Source organism: Bombus vosnesenskii, unplaced genomic scaffold, assembly GCF_011952255.1.
Source record: "Bombus vosnesenskii isolate JDL3184/JDL3185 unplaced genomic scaffold, Bvos_JDL3184-5_v1.1 scf7180000013348, whole genome shotgun sequence".
NCBI lineage: Eukaryota > Metazoa > Arthropoda > Insecta > Hymenoptera > Apidae > Bombus > Bombus vosnesenskii.
The window spans coordinates 723359-744152 of NW_022882984.1; the positions used below are offsets into that span (position 1 = coordinate 723359).

At 39.0% G+C, this 20794-nt stretch overlaps 1 protein-coding gene across 1 annotated transcript in view; it reads left to right on the forward strand.

Moving 5' to 3' along the window:
• The first annotated feature begins 19451 nt into the window (after positions 1 to 19451).
• The window catches only part of LOC117236339 (zwei Ig domain protein zig-8-like), a 107809-nt gene continuing 106466 nt past the window's right edge, over positions 19452 to 20794 (forward strand). The window contains exon 1 of the mRNA XM_033499182.1: positions 19452 to 19593. The gene's annotated coding sequence lies outside the window, so the exon portion shown is untranslated. The remainder of the gene's footprint in view (positions 19594 to 20794) is intronic.

Genomic DNA, 20794 nt, shown 5'->3' on the forward strand with positions numbered 1-20794 from the left:
ATCGCGGCTGGTTTGAAAAGCGGCCAAATAATTACCTTTAAAAGATAATTAGGCCGTGATTCATCGCGGCGCCCTCGCGTTCTCGTGTTTTCACTTTCAATTTGATGCGACTGTTTACGTTGGCGTGCATCGATCGTGATCGCGCTGCCACAACGACGCGTTCTGGATCCACAACGCGCAGCATAAAAATTGCTACAACTTGATCGGCGTTCTTGCAATCGATCATTGAAAAATCAGCCACTGAATACCGACAATGAAACGCGATTATTTATTCGAATTGAATCGGTACGACGAGACGACTTAACACGTTGACTGTCGCGTCACCCATATTCGGGTGACGTTTGTTGCCACTCGACGCTAACTTCTACCGGACGACGGTAGCGCAGTGGTGTTAGCGCCTTAGGTTAGGAAAGTTCGGGGCCCGGGTTCGAATCCCGGCGACCGGAGTCCGATTTTTCTTCCACGATACAAAAAAATGAGAAGAAAAGCGGCCGTATCCAGCAGCTACATCTGCAGCGCTAAGCAGCTCACGATACTACAGAGATTTCATTGAAAACACGCGCGCCAGTCAACCTGTTAATAAGACAGATTAAGGCAGCCAGTTAATCAAGGAAATTGTACGAAGATTCGGAAAGGTTTGCGAAGAAGAAACGAATATTGGGAAGATTGGCGAGGAAACGTAGCTTTGAAATAGGTGGAAAGGGTTAATGGATGATGGTAATTATTTACGACATATGTACAACACATGATCGATGATAACTGTCATCTCAAGATTCTTCGTGCATTGCTTAATTCCGTATGATTAATATTATATGATATTAAATTAGGTTCATGCTAAATTACGTTATTCGTATCACTGTATCGATATGACAGCAAAAGCTCTATTTAAAACGACGGCTAACAAATTGGATCTTCTGCAAGCCCAGCGTATAATATCAACGTGTAACATCCGTTTCTTTATGTAAAGCAGTGTAATAACCAATTACACAAATTTTGCATAATATCGTAAGGAACCTCGTGTAATATCGGACTATCGACAAAACTGGAGCAGCAGCGCAACTTTCTCTCATAATACGGTCTAACGAACTGAATAATCAACGAATTGCTTCGTAAACCATCGGAAGCAAGTCGAAGCAAGAAGCCAAAAAGACAAAAAGAAAAAAAGGAAAAGGAAAAAGAAACAAAAAAGTTATTGACAAGAATAACTCTAAATTCAAAGAACGTGAAAAAAGAAATAGTTTCGTTTGCCCGAAGCTTTGCCATATATATTTCTACGTGGTATAGGATAGTTTACATTTCAAAAAATCGCACTGAATCCACAACTCTTTCGTTTCGCTCGTATTCGCCTGCTGGGGCAAAAGTCGTTTATTACGAAAATTGTTTTTTCCCCCATTGGAAATATGACAAATAGATAAATTATCGAGCCGCGTACACTCGTCCATTTTGTCTTTCGCGGGCGTCGTGGATCTACCGTGCAGCCTGACGAGAGGCAATTGACGTTTCCATCAAAAACGATGACTGACGACACTACGTCGACGATTTTCAGCCAAACCGAATCGAAAACGCCGAAATAAAATCATTGTCCTGTTTTAATTGATTTCGATAATGGCACAGCAATCGCGACGGATTCTACGTGCAATAACGAATCTTTACGTCCACAATAGCACTGAATCCAGTTTTCCTTCTCTTTTTTTTTCTATTTCCGATGGCTATTTCACCAGTGACCTGGACGTTTCTGATTATACGAAAAGGAGAATGCACGTTTGTCGTTGGTTTGTCGCGTGTTTCGTATTCCTATCCTTCGTGAAACATTTGTGCAGCTATCGCTTTTTAAATTATAATTTTCATATTTAAATCGTTTAAATCATAATTTTCCGGAGTTTCTGCCATTGGGGAGAACTGTTTTTCGTTTTACAAGCGTTTCAACGTGCCTTTAGTACAACTTAACGCGATAATTTTAATCGCGTTCTGATTTATGAAACGTTCCACGTAACTTTTTTTCTGCGATGCATCAGTGTCTATTAAAAATGTAATTTCGTAATTTATTAAGCCCATGTTTCCAACTCTCTTGTTATTTTACTAATTGCAAGATATTCATATATGTATTTCGCTCGTACTCTGGCGTGCAACTTGTTTGAATTTGTAATCGCAGAATATAACAGACGCTTTCACGGACTCGAATTATTTATCCTAATTTAATCAGCTCAACTTCTACCAGAACTGATTCTGTGTAACCGTTCAAGAATTTTTGACGATGCATGTACCAACATTCGTACGATTTCTGCCCTTCTTGTTTCATTTATAACGTCGACCTTCGACAAAACACCGAAAATTCAAACTGTTGTAATCGAAACAAACGAAGAATAATTAAAGTTCAATCGTTTGATCGATAGGTATCAAATGGTAAACCGTTAAATCGACTATTCCTTCGCGAACTTTGTACGACAGCTAACCAGCATAGCATTGTTTACGATAAAATCTCGCCGACTTTCGACTATTTCATTAGGTTGTCCGGAAAGTATCTTTCTTTTACAGACACGTCTTTTACAACGACGCATCTTTATATAAACAAGAAACCTAATCTATCGAACGTTCTGATCTTCGTCTTGATAGAACAAAATGTACCATACGTAATTCGATAAAATAATATAAAATGTCGTGCATCCGTTATTTCCTTATAAAACGAAAGAAACTTTTCGGACGACCTAACACATTGGAAGAAATACAGAAACTTATTTTCCAAATGATAAAAACAAAATATAGTAAACGGTGCAACAATATAGCAGAAATGAATACGAAAGTAACGTAATGCCATAATTCTAAAAGTTTGATTGTTTGCACCAGGTTTGCATATTACGATCGCACGTTGTCCCCTTTGTTTGTTGCAAATATTGCGCATCTGCGATATTTGCAACGTCCGTAAGGGCGCATGTGCGGACGCACGTGTCCAGACGTCGAATGATTACGGCGGACGTACACGTATACGTAGTTAGGTGTACGGCCCATATGGGGCACTGCGGCTGACAGGGAAATACTGCGGCTGCTAACTACTGCCTTTTGCTCTAAGTTATAGATAGCGTCGCGCATGAATCCGCGTTCTGCCATTTCCGCTATTTCTCTATACCCGCTCACTCTTTTATTGCTCTTTGTTTCTTTTGCTTAATTTCGTTGCTGCAAAAGTGCCGCCTAAAAAGCATCGGATCGTAACTATCGTAGGTGTGGAGGATGGTTGGTCGTTTGGTTTAAACGACGAGATTAGTAGAAATTGAAACCGTCGAATATACCTTTAAATAATTAATAAATGCAAAGAATGTTCGCTAAGACGCTCGGTACTAACCGATTTGCTGATAAAATCGCTCGAGACTGAGACTGAAAAACTGGTCAGCTTACGATCGCGTTCGTTTATTTATACTGACTCGGAGTTTATTTATTATTACATTATGTCCTAACGATGTTGATGCTACGAGACAAAACAACAACTTGATTCGAATTGTCCTGTAACTCGTGTGCCGCTACAAATCTGTAGTAAAGTTCTTTAATAAAAAAAATGTTAGATCAAGTGATGCGCGTTATCGTTTGAAAAATCCTGTCCGTAAACGTGTCGATTGTTTCTGATAACTCTGTACGCTAGAATTTACCACGAAAATAATCGCTGACAACGAAAGGCCGCAGATACTCGCCGAGGAACATTATGTACGCGTTGCTATTCACCTTCGGATTCTTTAATTCCGCTACAACAATCTCTATAACATATTGCCAGCCTCATTACCATAACAAAACTTCGCCACGCGATTTTACAAAAAAAAAAAAAAAAGGTCTGAACTTCGAACGAGAGAAGTACGGCGAAGAAAAAAGGACCAGAGGCAGAGAGAAGGAAAGGCAAATTTCGCGGTGCGCCCTGGAGACAACCAACGCTATTTGGGAGTCCGATTTATGTAACGAGGGACCAGCTTGAAATTTTAATTCTATTCCATTCTGGGTTGCGGTCTGGGCACAGCGCGACATAATTTAGGCGCCGGAACGTTATTTACAGAATGACGCGCTCCGAAAACGCGAGCTTATACATACACCGCCGACCCATGGTTATCGTTGAACGTCAAAAACCGCGATTTGTCTCAATTTCAGTACGAGATCCGTGTGCCTGACATGCATCTGCACACGCGTGTCTAATACCGCGTGCAATAAGTTCTTCCTCGTGCTTGGTCGCGACATTTATGTCCTTGGTTTTTATAAATTCATTGGGCCAGATTTACGTTAACGAATTCAACGGGTTCCAGCAACTCGAAAGCATTTCCACTCGAGTTTCCACGCTCGTCCTCGTTAATTACAAATTTCACGGCCAGTTTATTCTATTTTTTTTTTCGTTCTCGAGAAGATCAGATCCTAAGAATATTAAATTCTCCGATAGAAAATAAGTATGGATAACGTAAGGAATAAGACGAGAAACTAGAAACGATTGTAATTGTAAATTTAGATAAACGCGCCATTTATTTGTCCACTTTGCTTTTATCGGATTATAAAGACTATAACTCGTGGAACGAGCTTTTGTATTAAGAAAGAGATCGAATTTTAACTTCCGTATGGGATACATGCACCGATGACGAACAGTTGGCAGATTATTTCCACTCGCGTGCTTCAATTCCGCCAACATTTTAGATATCTGTTTTCTATTAGGCATCCACTTGAAGCAAGGTCGTTTAAACTGAAACAACTTTATGTTAAGTGGCTTGACTTATACGAACGCGAAGCTGAACCTGTGTGAACGGAGACTCGGATTCAAATAACTTGACTAATCTGCACGAGGCTTTAGGGAAAAGAGCTAGACTACACAGAATCTCCATTGCCGCGGAATAACGAAACGCGTTCCCTTTAATCTATGCGATTCGAAGGAAGAGTTGAAATTAGTCGCAAGTGTAACGGAAAGATACATATTTTCTAACGTATTCTCTCCATCTTTTCTTAAACTGTATGTGGTAACTTATATGGGTCTTAGAGTGTTACGTCGCGTAACACTCTACCTAGCCGAGGCCACACACCGCTGGCAATATGGCAACCAGATGTCTTCGGATACTCCCAGCGTATCTTCCATGATTTCAAGGACCTTCCATAAATCACATAGATTTCCTAGAAAAGGTCCTTCAAACGAAACAAACATCTGGTTCGGAGGAATTTCTAGAGACTATTGTCTACCACGGCGAAAAAAGGAAAGTTAGTTTTTGTCATGTACGCTGCAACTTTTCTCCCACTAACCACTTTCTCTCGAGGGCGGTTAAGACCCTTCGTCCAACCAATTAAAAACGAAGCCTATTCCCTCACTCTCCTAGATAACATCGGCACCAACAAATCCGATGGTCCCGTGCGCTAGACACACTCATCCTTAGCTCTCCTCCGAGACAGCATCGTCTTCCAAGAGTACTGTTTTTGCATCCTTCGAACGGTCAACATCCTTCGAGCGGGTATACACACCCGCAGATCACTCAGTCACTCACTCATCTCGTACATACGCACCAGTGTAACTATCCTCGTTATAAGTTGTGGAATAAACGGTGAAATATAACTTACTACTGTGTCATATTCATATCAACCACCTCTGTTATCCTAACCGAAACAGGGGAACGACTACTTCGCGGCGTCGATTCAACGAATCGTAGCGAGAATTTACGCCTCTCGCTGACGCGTTTTCCTCGCGACCGCGTCTCTCCGCGAACGGTCGTAACATAGAGTAAGAACAAGTAATGATGTTTTATTTGGAGTTAAGTTTAGTTTATTACTGAAAATTCTCAACGCGAGAATTGATTGTAATTTTAACAAATAAATAAAAAAAAAGTTTAGTTTAACAAGCAATACTCAATACAAAAAACTGATTACAATATCGTCGTACGTCTTATTATCATACTCGGCTCTCAACTTCCCGATTCATACTCTCCGGCTCCTCCACTCACACTGTGCGACTTCTCGACTCACTCTCTCTGACTTCTCAACTGACACACTGCCGCTTCTTAACTCGCATTCTGGCCATTCTAGCATCCCTGTGCCTTTTCTTAGGCCCACCACGCGCGTGTTCCGCAGACGCTAGTTGCCAGGGTCACGCAGGCCTTTTCTACAAAACTATACAATTGAAAAGACCGACGACACATTGATGGACCCGACGGCGCCTCGGTTCTCGCGACATTGTTCATGGTTTTTTTTCTTTTTTTCTTTTTTTTATTTATTTGTTCATGGTTAACTCGATGTTTCCTAGGCCCCTTTTCCCGATACTACATGTATTTCCTCCAGATCAAGATAACGTCGTTGGGAACGCGTCGTTCGATCAGCCGATTATTCGATTAATGAAATTCAATTAACGATGAAAGACAGCGTTTCTACGTATAATCTGTAGAATGGTAAACAGTGGTTTAAATGCACCTGGATAATTGCACAGGTACTCTAATATTTAAACAGAATACGAAGGTCTGTCGATAGAAAGCGATCAAATTAGAACATTATCGATGTTGATAATGGAATTTACGAGTAGTTTCTATTTTAGCTTCTCCGATGGAATTCTTCCTCTTACGAAACTAAATGAAATTTTCTATGTCGGTTCTAAGGTTAGATATATTTTTCATTGTCTAAAGATCGACGAATAATATATTTATTTCTGTAAACAAAATACCTGATCGATTTAAAATACAACGCTCAAAGATATCGTGAAATTTATTACCAGCCATGAACAGTAAGTTTTTTTTTTTATTATTTAATTTATACTTTACATACTTAATGTCCAGTTGGACATTTGGTAAATTTTTCTAACTTAATTGATAAGTAACATGTGGATGGCTAACCCCAGTGAGATACCATCTTCGAATTTGATCGTTTTATGAACAGTAAGTAGCAAGAATTTTAAATCGCTCGCCTAGTTCGAGCAATGACAATCCTCTTTCTGTTATCTCCTTCGCTTCTAACGATATTCGACGTAAGACTGACGTAACAAGGAGTTTCAACAACGCGGAAGAATGTGATTACGTGGCTATACTTTTAAGTCGAGTGGAGATTACGCGTAATTTATTGTTTCGTCGCCCTTCTATCTCACCGAACACGTTCTGTTACGCGGTAATTCATCTTCGACCAAGTAATATACGACTGTAGTGACGTCAGCAATCGGGTAAATGGCGCGCAAGTTGTTATATTTTCATCAAAATGATCGAATTATCGACGAATCGTATAAAGTTTCCAGCTACTGTATACCGCTGGAAATTTTCTCATTTTTCGATAATCATATTATTCGAGGAAATTTCGTCGGACGAAGATAATCGCAACTAGCGAACGTTGCTACGTTCAACGATAAATTCGACAAGTTAGTCGTTAATGGAAGTTTCTACTTCTGTCGAAACGAATCTAATCGAATATGGTCGACGAGGAATATGTACGAACGAACGTACTGCGTTAAAAATCTCGACTCGCCGTATGAATCTACAGTAAAGTATCACCTGATGGTTGCAATAACGATATTTCACACTCTATATCCTACTAACTTTTCAATCGCGGAATTATAATACTCAAAATATCGCCGAACACGCGGACGAGAATCAAATTATTTCCGGTGAAGTTGAACGATCTGATTTTATTTAACGTACATTCTTGTCCCGTTGAAAGCGATACGTGCACATATTCACCGGCGTAACCGGCTTTTGCTTTCGACATCATATATCACTTAAATCTTGTTTCTCGTACAGAACGATATCGCATGGAACGAAACAAAACTCTGGTGTTATATTGGGTTGGCGACTGATTGCGGATTTTGTCATTACCACTTAATGACAAAATGTTTATTATCGATTTATTTATTTGGTTGGCAACTAAGTGATTGCGGATTTTGTAATTAAATGGTAATGACAAAATCCGCAATCACTTAGTTGCCAACCGAATAAATAAATCGATAAAAGAAAAAGATAGACAATAATTTTCTACTGAACTGCTTAATTTTCTAATTAGCTTCGCGATTAATTATTTCTAATTAGTTTCACTTTTAATTTCCGTTATACGCGAATAAAAACAGTTTCATAAACGATATGTCCAAGCACGGTGTTAATGTTAAACAGCAGTTTGTAAAAAGTCTCGGTTTTTCTTGCTGACTCGTAACGCGAAGAACAGAATCGAGGGCTGAGAGAACAACAAGCTCGCTCGCAGCAGACTAAACTATTCCCGTAGGCTGATGACGTGCGTTACAATTAATCAAGCAAAAACTGTCAACTGCCAGGCCCCGGTGTATACGTCAGCCAAGCGGGAAACTATCGACCGCGAACAATGCCTAATGCTACGAATCGTGCAATAGACAAAACTAGATCATCTTACGGAGTTGTGCGTCTGTCCAATCAAAATCGTTGCCCCTTCCCTTTAAATCTCTTTTATTTTCCTATTCCCTTCGTTCTTTCGACGATTAACATTCTTCTTCGATTTTTGCTTCCTATACGATCCGCTCGCAGGCCAAACCGGTCAGTTTCACTTTTTCATAATCTCAGTAATTCTCTCTATTTATCGTTCTGCAGTGTATTCGATAGACGAGTAATTCGTGTAAATATCTGTATACTGGTCATGTTAATCGTATTTCTTAAAATTGACGTGTGTATCGTATGTATCGTACAGTATACGTTAACTCATTCAGAACCAAGCAATAGTTCACTATGAGATTTTAACTTCTTTAAGTTTGATAAAATCGTAGAAGCTAATCGTAGCCGCAAGATGAAGGTAATTCGTGTAAATATCTGTATACTTGTCATACGTTATATACGTTGTATACGTTAATCGTATTCCTTGAAATTGATGTGTGTATCTTATGTATCGTATAGTATACGTTAACTCATTCAAAATCGTTCAGTAATTTACTATGACATTAGAACTTCTTTAGAATTTAACTTCTTTAAGTTTGATAAAATCGTAGAAGCTAATCGTAGCCGCAATGTAAAAGTAAATATCTGTATACTCGTCATGTTAATCGTATTCCTTGAAATTGATGTGTGTATCTTATGTATCGTATAGTATACATTAACTCATTCAGAACCAAACAATAGTTTACTATGACATTAGAATTTCTTTAGAATTTAACTTCTTTAAATTTGATAAAATCGTAGAAGCTAATTGTAGCCGCAGTGTAAAAGTAATTCGTGTAAATATCTGTATACTGGTCATGTTAATGGTATTCCTTGAAATTGATGTGTGTGTCGTATGTATCGTACAGTATACGTTAACTCATTCAGAACCGAGAAATAGTTCACTATAAGATTTTAACTTCTTTAAGTTTGATAAAATGGTAGAAGCTAATCGTAGCCGCAATGTTAAAATACAGAATTCGATAACGAGAGTAAAGTGATTGAAAGAAAATTGCAAAATAGTTGAACCTTAATGGGTCATCGCAGACCAATGCTTGTGAAAACGAATCGTCAAATTATCTTCGAGTCGGTTTGAAAGTCAACTTCTTCGTAAAAGAATCAAAATCGCTGTTTGTCACTGCGTAAATGCTTCTGGGTTCTCTCGTTTACTATCGGCGAGATTGTCTCGTCAAATTCGTCAAGACCACTTCAAAAGTAATTGCTGCATTTAAGGGGTATTCTAGTCTAGAAATTTGAAAAAATCGAAACATTTTTGTCATATTTCCAAAGTTTAGACATTCAAGAATATGCTCTTAAAAGGATTTTTCAAAATTTCAATGATTTTATAAGTCATAGCCAATTTTGTGACGCAGCATCTGCTCCGATCCGACCGGGACCAATGTGCAATAAACGAGTACCTACGTCTCAAAACTTTAAACGCGTTTTTCTCGAAACTACTTTTTTCGAGTTGGCCTGCACGATATCTCAAGTTCTAATGAACCGATTTATTTGAAATTTGGTGTGAATGTTCTTTATAAATTCCTCTATCGCCTCAATCACGCTCAGATCAAAATTTTTAATTTTACTATTTGTAAAAAATACGGAATTGCCAAAAAAACATGCCAAAAAGGAAAATTTTTTTCAAACGACCGCCATTTTGTGAAAAAATATTGTTTTGACTTTTATAGCCGCATCTATACTAATCATAATCATACACGCCAGGACACCCTTTTTTTTAGCACCACCCACTTTGCCAGCTCATAACTTTGTGAATTTTGAGTTTTTTTTTTTGGTGAATTTTTTACGTAATCTTAAGATATCAATAAAAAAATGCTAAAAAGAAAGGATAGCAAAAATATTTTTTGTTTCGTTTGTACAGAGCTTCAAGAACCGCCCGAAATTCATGCCTCTAGACTGGAATACCCCCTTAAAGTTCTGCAACGAAAATATAGTTAAAGTTTTACGACGACTCGTATAATGTGCAAATTCTGTTTAGGATGAAAACTGGACGATTAAATTTGAAAGAAAATGTCAGGATATAAATGTCACGATCTACGTGATACGAGTCACTGGGACCGAAAATCCAAAGTGTTATCGAGCGTACATCAAATAATTCGCTTTATTCGCGACCCGAAAAGTATTTCGAGTTTACCTTAGTGTATATCGAACATCTGCCTCCGCTTTTCGATGCAACACTCCGTGCAATTTTAGTTTCGTCGAACAAAGAGAAGCACAATATTTGCATACTCTTAGTGCAACCAGAACAAGTGGACCATAGAAATAAAAAAACCTCCGAATCCTCTTTCTGTCTCTCTCGCTATGCGCGTGTGTAAAGTATTGAACTAAAAGAGAACACTTTCAGATACGAATTACGTTACATCGACGTTTTATTTTCCGTGTAATTCGAGTTATTTTGCGCATTGACCAATTCGTGATTCTGTCCTAATGACACGTAGTAAAAAGAACACCGCTAACAGAATCTAGTTTCAAACATACACGCCAACTGTACATTATCTCTAGAAACAAAATATATTTTGCAGATCGGACTATTTCTCACCCGAAGGGCTTCGCTGTAGTCTGTCGGATGTTTCGAGATTTCATCTGCATCTTCTTCATGGGTCTACATGGACCCAATTTGTAGATTTCGAAAAGATTACGATCAATCGTCCGTGTAAAATATAATATTTATTGCAATCATGCGATTTCTATTATCAGTAGACCAATTATTATCGAAACCGATGCGTTCAATGTCTGACTCGTCTTCCTTATTCTACTTAAGCTGTTAGCCAGGTCGTAGCTAGAAGTTTTTATAATCACAGAATAAAGAATTAATAATTTATCGGCTAAAATTAATAAAGCTAAGTTTCGCGAGGAAGCTTAAATATAATATATCTAATTTATTTTAACGGAAAATAACAAATACCTAGGTAAAAGAATTATTAGGTTGCCCGAAAAGTTTCTTTCGTTTCATAAATAAAATAATAGATACACAAAATTTTGTATTTTATATTATTTTATGGATTTGTCTATGATCCATTTTGTAGTAATAGAATAAAATGGATCAAACGTAACTCGATAAAATAATATAAACCAAAAAATGTCGTGCATCTACTACTTCCTTAGAAAGCGAAAGGAACTTTTCGGACAACCTAATACTATACTCAATGGATTAACCGAGTAATAATAACTCTGAGTAACGAGTGTAAAAATAACATTCTTCCTAGCTAAACATTTTACGTAGTCCGTTACTTTAACCAGAGTCTATCCATTCGTCAAATTTCCTTTTTGCAAGCAGACGGAAGGAAGAAGCGTCGATCGAGAGCTTACCGCGCCGATCACTTGCATCGTGAAAATTGTCGCGTGATTTTGGCTGCGAAATTTCGAAGAAGTCTACTTGCTACGTTTCGCAGCCGCAGCTCTTTTAAAAGTTCAGGCACGTTCAGTAACTGAGTGCGCAGGGTGGATTCTCGATCCTACGACTCGTGCAATTTCCCGCCAAGAATCGCGTCACAGAGACACGACGAATTTCCGAGTGCATTTAGAGAGCTCTCGCGATATGGTGAAACACGGCTTCAATACCAAAGATCTGTTCGCCAACCTTAGAAAAATATGTTCCATGGAAATGCAAAATAACTGACTGGTGAGAATTTTGGATCTTAATTGCCGAAATAATGGTACAGGAACACTAAATTTACACTTAGCATTTATATTGGAATAGTTATACAGGCTGGTTGGTAACTGGTGGTACAAGCGGAAAGGGGGTGATTCTACGCAAAAAAAAAGGTCGAAAATATAGAATAAAAATTTTTCGTTCGAGGCTTTGTTTTCGAGAAAATCGACTTTGAATTTTCGCTCGGTACGCGTGCACTTTATCGCGTCTCGTTATAACGGATCTCACTGTAGATCGTTGTCTCGATTGACATTTTTTTTTTATTCTATAAATTTTTATTCTATATTTTTTATTCTATATTTTCGACTTCTTTTTTCGCGTAGAATCACCCCCTTTCCGCTTGTACCACTAGTTACCAACCACCCTGATGTAAAGATATCCATCGATACACACTTGTACGCGTCTCACCTTCTTCCATACCCAGAATCTTAACTGAACAGTTTACATTTCTTCGTTCTCGAGACACCGCGCACACAAATACTTCCACACACTGATATTCACACACATGTATCACTACTACGCAGCTAATTTAGTCTAGCACATAAAATTATACATATCTCAATACTGATAAGCGTCTAATTCTTCTAAAAGGCATCTAGTTTGCCTAGTAACTTCTTACGTAAACATTTTTATTTAATCTGCTTAATTCCGCAAAGATTCGCTCCCAGTTCTATACGTGGAGATGATTTGCCTTTGTCTTCTGTCGTTCATCGATAAATCGATCTAGTTTGAAGATTTTCGGATTTAAATCGCTTACGTCGTTCCTCCGATTACCGCGAAACGTTGCGCGTAAAGCTAAAGGAAAGGACAGCTTCTGGCAATTTTACGGTAAAGGTAAACGTCGCGTGAAGAATCCCCTTTAAAAACATTATCGTGCGGGTATTTTAAAGAATCGATTTTGGATAATTGTTGGAAACTCTCCAGTGTTTTCCATTGGCAAGCGGGAACAACGTCCCGCCAAGGGAAGTACACGGAACGACAAAGAAAACAAACATAACCGCGATAAAACAAACAACGTAACGTCGAAATCTGATTTTCACAGAATGGAAGATTGCTTGACAATTGTGTTCCATGGCCGTGGTTTCCTCTTGAAAAACGGCCGAACGTTTCCACATTCGCTGTTGAACAGTTTGTCCGCCGGTGATTTTATGTTGAGCAGTTAGGAAATTTACGTTAACAAAAACACGAACCATCCGTTGTACGAACGGGTCAGAGTTTTTGCCTCCTTGTTATTTTACGTCATACAAGTTTTTCGTGCACTCGTGACAATGGAAATGCAACGGTGACACGTTAAGCACAGTTGACAAATGAAAGCCAGGTAGGGTCAAGCATGAGTTATTAGCTTCGAGCCACGTCACGCTGCTGCTTTAATTTCGTATCTTCGATAAACGGTTTGCAGGCCGTACTTTATGCAATTAATGCGCAACTTGCCACGAAACACCAGTAATTAGCGGAACAAAAATTGCCACCTCTAAATCTCACGAGATTCCTTTAACAAAAAGATCGTTTAGGCGAAGATTTCTGAATCGTTTCACGCCTCGCACTAGCGACTATGGAACTGGTCTAAGCTACACTTATTCAAAAATAATAATTTTTCACTGCGCGATGAAACATATTCCAAATAAAATATAATATAATAAATATAATAAATAAAATATTCCAAATGTACGAATCAATCTTGACGGAGATACAATGGACGTGAAAATGAAGTGGAATTGATACATTTACATTCGAGTATAGCGTCAAGTAAAAGCTCCTTGCATAGATAATTAACCGAGATGGAAATTTCGGTTGCTGTAGATTCTACAAAGTCAGGAGCTGTTTCTATGTAACGCGTTGCATGTAAATATGGAAATGGCTTGAATGGTCAGTTTATTGACTCACAAATCTCTCAAGTACGTGGACGTTTTTAAAATTGAGAAGAAACTTGCTATAAAATTTCACGACAAAATTATGTAGATACGTGGAAATCAATGACACTAGACGTCCATTTTCCGCGAGTCTTCGAACTTTCGGTGTCTCTGGAAGTCCTCGAAGCGTGTGCGTAACATAAAATACAGAAATGCGCACCCTGCGTAAAGTATTATAAGAAAATATAATTCACGAATGACACTGCGAAAATTCGCTGAAATTGTGCGTGTAAGAACAGCAGCGACGTTGCTTACGATAACTTCCGGTTGAATTCAGTTCGTGGGACAGAAAATGTGAAAGCTCAAAGCCAAATATATTTTTCACGTTCCGAATCGATCGTTAGCCCGAGAGAAGAAATTCGAAGTTCGCAAGATTGAAATAAACGAGAAAAAGCCGAAAAACCGAAACAGATTCTACGAAATAAACGTGTTTTCCGATTTATATTTAAAGAACCAATTCGCCTTTTCCCTTCGTAACGCGTGAAATAAAACAATCTAAGAGATGACAGCGTCACACGCAACTTGATTTACGTTTATCCCAGCGATAAACTTTACCGCGATGGCTTCAATTTAAAACGCTTTTTACCTTGTACTGGAAACTCATCGTCTTACCGTGGATGAACGAGCGTTAAGAAGGCCACCTACAGGAATCGTTATCGATAATCCCCGTGGGTCGACTTTCAGCGCGTGAATGCGTGGATTTTGCGTACACTTTAAGACAAGGATAACCATTAATCATGGTTCCCATGGAAGTCGCAACTTTTTATACGGTTTCTCGGAGAATGAAGAAAGATGGTGAGGGGAAAAATGACAACATAAATCTTATTCGGTGCATGTCGCATAATCTGTGACCGAATACGCTGTTGTACGGGATATCGGGAATATTTCTTGCGTTGCATATAAACACGAGAATAGTACATACGGCAAATGTAATTGTACATGTAAAATGTAACGGAATAATTTAATTCTACGATAAGAGAATAATTAGGAGACTTGTCGTTTCGTCTTCTTCGATAGATTTAAGTTGCTCAGATTTTTATTTGTTCCATCGCGTACATTTTAATTTCTATACGAAACAAATACAGTGGCTACGAAATATATTTACACGTCGTTGTATTTATTGTGACGTTTGCGTACTAATTAATTAGATCCGCCTTTATTAAATTTCGTATCATTCTGTATCATTTCCCTTTTTTTTTTTTTTTGTGTCTATTTTTTGACGATGAAGAATAAAACGAAACCGATGAAAACACTCGATTGGAAAACGGAGGCACGCGTAAATACTTTTCATCGATTAAAGAATACTTAGGTAAATCAACGGTTGGAAAATATTTTCACATGGATTTCCATGGAAATACCTTAATTTATACAATCCGATGGATCTCTCTAAATAACCGAAGAACGGAAATTAATTCACGAAAGAAAAAACATTCACCAACGCTAATATTATGTTCCCTTTATTTGCCATCCATTTCTTTATTAATATCCTGCTAGAAATTCTGTTCTTCGTAAAATTGATAAAGTTCGTGTATCCTGTTAATAAAATAAACTAAAACTGTTACGCGAAGAATTTAAAAGGGGCACGAGAGGTAAACCATTAATGACGAAATATAGCGAATTTGTGACTTAAATCTGACGATCGTTGGTATCGTACGATGGAATCACGTAATCTACGTGCCAGGCGAGTTATGAAGGAAATTTTCCCGGTAGAAATTGGCGATACGCGGATGCAACAACAAGGAAGTCCAGCTATTGACCAACGATATAGCGATTCTCGATCCAGATGCCAAGATAAACCGATTAAGGAGATCCTATCGATAAGTTTCGTAACCCACGTTGCACAGTCGGAAACTTTTCAGTCGAGATGTCACGTAGAAATCGACCCAGGCAGCTTTCGATTTTTGCATGTCTACCATATATGATGTTGACGTCGAATAAAAAACGATATATCGTAATCTTTATCCTTTATAATTATTATTGATTATAATAATTATTATACGTATAATTTTATGTGTTAGACTAGATTAACCGAGTAGTAGTGACACGCGTATGCGAATATGAGCGTATGGAGGTATGTATGTGCACAGCGTCTGGAAAAACAGATGAATGCAACTGTTTCGTTAGCGATGTGGTATAGAAGATGCTGAGACGCGTGCAAATGTATTATATATCGACGAAGATCCTGAAAATCGTTTCTTAAATAAATCTAAAACAATTTAATATGAATTCTAAGTGTAACCTTAGTGTTCCGTTACTTCTATTTTGACAATTAAGATCCACAATTCTCAACGATTATATTGACTGGTATTACATAATTACATCGATAAATAATAATAAAAATAATAATATGTATAAATATATTTCTTTCGAGGCTTTCTAGGAATTTTCCTGTTATCTTTTCAAAATCTAAACCCTTGGGTGCTCGTCGAAAATAACAAGAAAAAATATCTTGACTATTTTACAGTGCTGAATGTACCGATAGCTTGAAAAAATCAAAGTAGCCTTAAATCAAAATTACGATCAAACTTTCTTCGTCTTTGCTATTCGAACGAGTAGAAAATACGCATGATATACTCATGAATAATAGTAACAGTCTCGTTATCGTGATCAAGCGTTTTCATTTTTAACGCGGTACACAATAATCGCCGATGAAAACAGGTTACGCTATCGCGAATTTATGAGATTTACAAGGGTGTATAAATCTTTTATCAACTTGGACTAAAGTGGATTTCTAAGTCGTGAAGAAGGGTAAAAGCTTTTCGAGCAAAGCTTCGTTCGAATTCGCGAAACACGAACAACTACCGTCGAATGTTTTCGTTTGTCACGCAGCCAGACATAGAAAGAAGTTTATGACGTGATATTTATAGAAATATATCTTAGCATTCCGTGTTTAGAAAATCATCTGTGATCGAAAATTTAAACGAATAAACGACTCGTTATAATTTTGTGTGCCGAATGCGAAATCTAACCAGTAAAAATAAACCAGAGTGATTTTGATAGCAATAAAATTGCCTATCTTTCAAAGAATACGACGATACAACGTGATGGTAGACAAATGAAATAAAAGCGAAACAGAGCAAGCCTATAGCTATGCAATTCGTATGTGACATGGTGTTGCAGAGGGGATTAAACGATGCTTAATTACAGCAAACTCTATACCGATAAGACCTAAACCAATGTTTTGTTACAAACTGGGAAATCTGTATTTTACGGGTACTGCCACGTTCCAACTGATCAGCCCGCTGTTCCAGGCATTTCATTAATATGCAGTTCGATTTTGACGTATCGTGCCCCTAATAATTGATACGTGTCAAAAAAAAAAAGGACTTTGTATTTCAACGTGGAATAGGCGTATCGATAGCAAAGGTTATAGCGAATATAATTTCCTGCGAATATTTATAAAGCATAATGTTCTATGTATGAATAAAAGATAGAAAATATGTATCGTCAATTTCAAACGTTTACGTTTTACTGCACGCGCGATACGATGTTTTATCGGGCAGAATATACGACCGGATGAAAATGTTTAATTCGTTTCATCGTTCAGTGAAAGCCGATCAATGTCTATCGCGATTCTAAATCGCATACCATATCGAAGCTAACGTTTAACGTTTCTTAATAAACTCCGTGTACATCACATGCGTAGGTAAATCGATATAAGGAAGAAACTGCGACGGAATTTTAATTCCCCTTGGAAGAACGGTCGCGTACGCACGACGCTGATTTTCCTAACATCGATACGATAAAGCGATACAACGTGAATGGTTTCCTCGTTATAAATAAAAATCCAATCTCGAAAGAAACGCGGCGTGCGCGCGGAGCAGAGCGAAGATAAAAATCGCGACGAATCTTCCGCTTCCCTTGCTTCTACGCCCCGGCTTCGTCTGAAAATTCCTGTATCGATCGAAGGACTTTAAACGAGCTTTTAAACGGATGGACAGGCTCAACGGCTGCCAGAGGATCAAGTACGCGCGAGCGTGTCACGATCGCGCAACACCACGGACGCACCATGGAGAATAATTAGAAAAAGAGCAAGACGCGGAGAACGCGGCAGAAGAAGAAAACACGCGGATCGGAGAAGCTTTGTTGCGGGTCGACGACCCGAAAACGTCCAGCGACGATTCGATCGTGAGATTAATCCGTCGAATGTAATTGGAAGGTCGCAAGCATGTCACAAGCTCGGAGATTTACGAGCACGTGTGTCCCACACAAGTGATTCGTGCTTTTGTTTTTGTAGAGAGAATGTTAGCCGTATACGACGAAAAAGACTATTTCGGGGTCGAAGGAACCACCGCGAAGTTCCAACGAATAATACCACGCGAGCGATACATTCAACCGGGATCGATCATCAATCTTCGTCAGCTTCGAACGTTCCTTTCGTTGGATCATCTCTGGCAAATATGCAGGAGATCGAGCGAGATTTGCGAGAGTTTCGTCGCGATTAAACGACCGGTGATATTTCATTTCGGTTGATAGATAAAACCAACGATCGGAATCATTTCCCCGTTTCCCGTTATGCTGCGAGCCTCTAACTTTTGTAACTCGCGCTTTGAACGCTTTCGCTTTGGCCGTTTGCGATACGAGTTGTTTCCAGCAAAGGATCTAATTTCAATTAACGCTTTCGCTATCGGCATCCCTTTTTTCCGTTCGATGTTCATCGCAACGACGGCATTCGCTTACGCGAACTGATTTTTCCAGACTATTTTAAGACGTTTTCGCGTTAGCTATCTAATAGACGTAGAAATGAGTTGCTTCCGACGAATTTATTTTTATTTCGCCAAAAAATCGGGAAGAAGCTTGTCCCTATACTTAGTATACGCAATTGTGCTTCGTGAAAATTCAAAACACATAGCCATTCTATATTTTATTACGAAAGCATTTCCAAACGGAGAAATTCGAGTGGTTCGCTGTGGTCGCCTATTCGCGTAAGAATTCTACTTTTAAATGAACGTTGATGACTCCAAGGGAAAAACACGATAAATCGCGCTTCTTATTTTCAGCGTGGAAGCAGATTTAAAGCTCGATACGTTGCCAATTTCACGTTATCAAAGTTACCTGTATATTTAGTTGTTTCTCAGCTCGAAAATTTTCAAAACGTTGCCGGTGGCAACAAATTTTTGAGATAGTCTCTTTGTAAAGCTAAGTTCGACGCTTGGACAAAGTATCGATTTTAACAAAGCAGAAACGTAGCTAGCGAAGAATAGAAACAAGAAGAGGGAAGAAAGAATTACACGCGGCGTTATCGTAAATTCCTGTAGGTTGCCGCAATGAATGCAAGTTGCAACTGGAAACGGATTACCGCGGCCGCAACGACAAAGCCCTCTTTTATTTGTAGTTTCCAACGTTGGCGCGTTGATCATCGGGGCGATATCAAGTTGCTGGATCGGGTGTTGCGGCTTGGAAAGCTCCAGCTTACGAAGATTTTCCAGGACAATGAGGGCTTCGTAGGATCACCGCTTACGGCGTTGTAGTCGCCGGATCCATCGGAAGCACGTGGTGGTGGCAGAGGTCGCTTCTAAGACTTGCGAGCTTTCAAACTGCGAGCAGTCAGTCGCCAGCCGACCGAGCTGCACGAGTCGTGAGTTATGTTGTCGTGTTTTGTCGCAGGAGATATCGTCCTCGTAATACCGTGACAGCTTTTGAAACCGCGAACTGTGCATCGTTGTCGGTAAGTTTAACAACAAAAGTAAAACTTTATTCGTTGAATTGCCCGAACTTTGTCGGACGATTAAATTCAAATAATTTTAGTCGCACGAGAATCACTTCGTGACGGGAAAAATGTTACATTTCGTGTCTAGTTGATCGGAGAAATTCGTATTTTCCAGCGGCTTTTATTCGTAATTCGCTGGATGTGTTCGAGCTAAACGTTTACACGTAGAAATCGCCGGAATTAAAATCACACGGAGAAATGATCGGCTTCTTCTTTTGTAAATTAGCGCGACGGATGTCATTCAACCAACTTTTGGGAAAGTTTCCAACTTTTCGTATGGAGAACTTGTTTGCGCGGGAAAGCTGAGAGATTTTAAAGATAGCCATGCCCTGTCGTATTCGCTTAGAAAGTTTTAACTCCGGCGGAAGAATCGGAAGACTGAAGCTTCAGCGAACTTTCTTTTCGCGACTTACCCTTTCCACGCAATGCAAGTTTCTTTTTTTTCATGAAACCATATCGATGGGTAATAGTATCGTAATAATATCGAAGAATTTATTAATTTCACCATCGTCTGTTTCGACAACATATAATCTCATCGTATCGACAGCGTCTAAAGAATTCTGCGAAGAATCAACAGCGATAAAATAATCGCTGTCCGCGTACACGACCTTCTAAATATCTGGCGATAATTTAACCAACCAAGAACACGGTGTCTTAGCTAGAAATGTGAAATTCTTGCATGTGGCCCACTTCGATGGCCAGAGACAATAGTTCAGCCGTCTGGATGTTCGAATCTCGTTTGGCTGCTACAAAGAGACTCCGCTACCTCTCGTTACAATCGCAGTTTACATTCAACATGTATACGATAATATTCGTGCGGTGACCGTGCATCTTTCGCGGGGAGATCGATACGCGGCTCGAGTCCCTAGCGTTGACTAATTACGTGACTTCTTTTTGTTCGCGCGACGCTCGTTATGCGGTAGCTAATTAGTTTCCTGAACGGTGTCTGGGAGGAGAAAAAAGAAATGCTCGGGACATCTTAACTCGTGATAATTATGACGTATGTGGTGTCAGAGAGCTGGAGATTGAGAAAGCGTCGGAAAGACGCGGTGCGCGGCGAACGTTGACGCGGTTCGTGAGCACGCGCCAACTTAAATAGAAACCTCGAAAACTCGTCTAACGACCGGTCGTCTCATCAAACACTTCAGCAAGCCTTGTC